Raw genomic sequence first — 2610 nt, 5'->3', positions numbered from 1 at the left:
TTTCCTAATTAAAAGGATAAATTAATAAATTTCTAAATCAATAAAATTTGGAAGTTTATTAAAATTAAATGAACCTAAGACTTAGAGGTATGACTTTTGAAGTCAATAATTAATCAATTTAATACCCCTATTTGACTTTCAAATGAAATTCAAATAATGAATCAATGATCACCTAAAACTTAACTTTTTCAAAATTAATTAAGACACTCACCTAAGTTTTAAGGGCTTAGTAGTGATCTAAGTTGAATCAAGACTGATTAAACGAGGATTAGAAAAGAAAACATAGCTAAAATTTAAGAACTTTAAAACACTAAAAGCCCAACTAGGACCAAAATTTGGCTAAGTGTTCCAACAACACTAGCTTGCCCCTTTTAAGGGCCTTCATTCACATAATCTTCAAAATTAAATTACAAACTATAATTACCCTACTCTTAGGGATAATTAGGACATCAATGTTCATTGAGCATTAGGGCATTCATAAAATGAGTTATTAAGCAACATAATAAGTTTAAATGAGCTCGAGGCTTTTCACTAGGTGATAAGAGGGAAGCATGGACCTGTTTCTTTCTACTAACCTGTTGCATACCTTAGAGGTCTACTAAACTTAATATGCTTTACTTAACAAAATCATTCTTAATTAAACTCCTAAGGACCCACCAAGATATGACATAGAGTTAGAAAAACTACCAAAACCTTACTTTTCTGCCTCTACATGAACTGCTCTCACAAGCATTTTAAGTTTCAGATGATAGAACGAGAAGACTCGCCAGGTACGCTTTTTATAGTTTACAATGTTGTCTTTCTTGTACTTTTTATACTTGCAAAACTTGCATGCTAAACAATGATGTCACCCTGCATGAAAACTACAACTATCAGGATAGCCACAGAACTAAAACTAAAACTAAAATCAACCAAGATAATAAAGTTAAAATCAACCAAGATAAAATTCACCGCCCCGATATTCAAAATATTAAAGAACTCAAAATTTAATCACAAACAACACAAAAGCCACAATTTCAACTAAATTAAGCATTTCTATCGAATGATCGGGAACCCCTCGGAGGAGGTAACCTACGATTGCTAACGAGGCTTCCCACGGTTTAAATGAAATTTTGGAACTCATTAAATTGAGTTTAGTAAATTCATTTGGACTAAGTGATTCCAATAGAAAATAGTGGTGCCGGGACGATGGAACCGTGGGATCTTGACCGGTGTCGCTTTAATCAACTTTAATATGCCCATAATAAAATTTAAAGAACTTTAACCATAAAGTCACCTGATTTGATATTATAACCAAATAACCTAGAAAACTTGAACTCTGCTACAAGAGCTTGGAGCTAGCATTGTGGGCAGCGCGACCATCTTTAACAGCAAAACACGTTTACATCAGCTAAACCAACTTCCTTCCTTAGAATTAACCAACCAAGCCAAAGGATTTCGAGATTCATAAAACTTCGAGGTAGTTTGCTTATGCAACATAAATCTTCACCTCATCTTTAGGCTTTTGTACAACCATGCTGTACAATATAATCCCAAACTGTTTTAGGATTCCGAGGTTGTCGTTCTTCACGACCTAAATCCTCACATTCTTCAGATTATTTGTGTGATCGTTTCACACGAATGTAAGCCCGAACAAATAAAATTGACAGGATAAAACATTTGAATATTTTTCTTCTAAACTGGAGCCAAACCCTAAGGTTACTTGGGAAGTCACCGAGGTTCTCCTCAGGATCTATGACATCTCCTAGTTCTTCCTCCTTTGAATTCTACAACAAAATGTTCCAAACTTGAATGAATTCTACAACAAAATGTTCCAAACTTGAATGAATTCTACAACAAAATGTTCCAAACTTGAATGAATTCTACAACAAAATGTTCCAAACTTGAACCATTCCCCTTTCACACCTCATTGTCCGATATCATTGTAGATGGTCCCCTAAACCTACTAGCCCTAGGGCTATGGTTTGGCTAAGACCACTATGTAGAGGACCCAAAATGGGGTTCTCATTTGTCCATGGCTTATTGGTGATGTCTGGTACCTCAAATCTACCAAAAAACCCATCTTGGCCTTTTACCCCTAAAGCACCCCCAAATTACCAAAATACCCCTCTTGAGCCGAAAATCCCAAAAATTCCAAAAATTCCCAGAAAATTCCAATACATCTCAAATATTCCCAATTTCATTTTGCTTAACTATCGCATGACCCAATTTGGCCAAATTGACAATCTTTCACCAAAATCTCCAAATTGCCCTTTAAAAACCAAATCTCCCCAAATCCAACTCAAATGTCCATCAATTTGATCTCAATAGACCCAAATTCCAATCCTAAACTCAAATTAAATTTTTATATGGCCAAACTAAACCAATTCTAAGCTTAATTGGTCCATGACTTGAATCCAATTTTGATTTAGGTTAAAGCCCCAATTTTGACCATATGACCTAATCTCACCAAATTGAACCCATAGCCTAGTCAATTGGCCCCAATTGATGTTGAAAAATCATGATAACATTCATATACATCAAAATCAACCATCAATTGACATTTGTGAAGCCTCAAATCCATTTGATTTTGGCCTAAATCCAAAATTCCCAAATTTAGCCCCAAATTGG

This window comes from Phalaenopsis equestris, unplaced genomic scaffold (assembly GCF_001263595.1).
Source record: "Phalaenopsis equestris unplaced genomic scaffold, ASM126359v1 Scaffold000715, whole genome shotgun sequence".
NCBI lineage: Eukaryota > Viridiplantae > Streptophyta > Magnoliopsida > Asparagales > Orchidaceae > Phalaenopsis > Phalaenopsis equestris.
The sequence above is the reverse complement of the archived record's forward strand: the minus strand, read 5'-3'. Positions refer to the sequence as shown.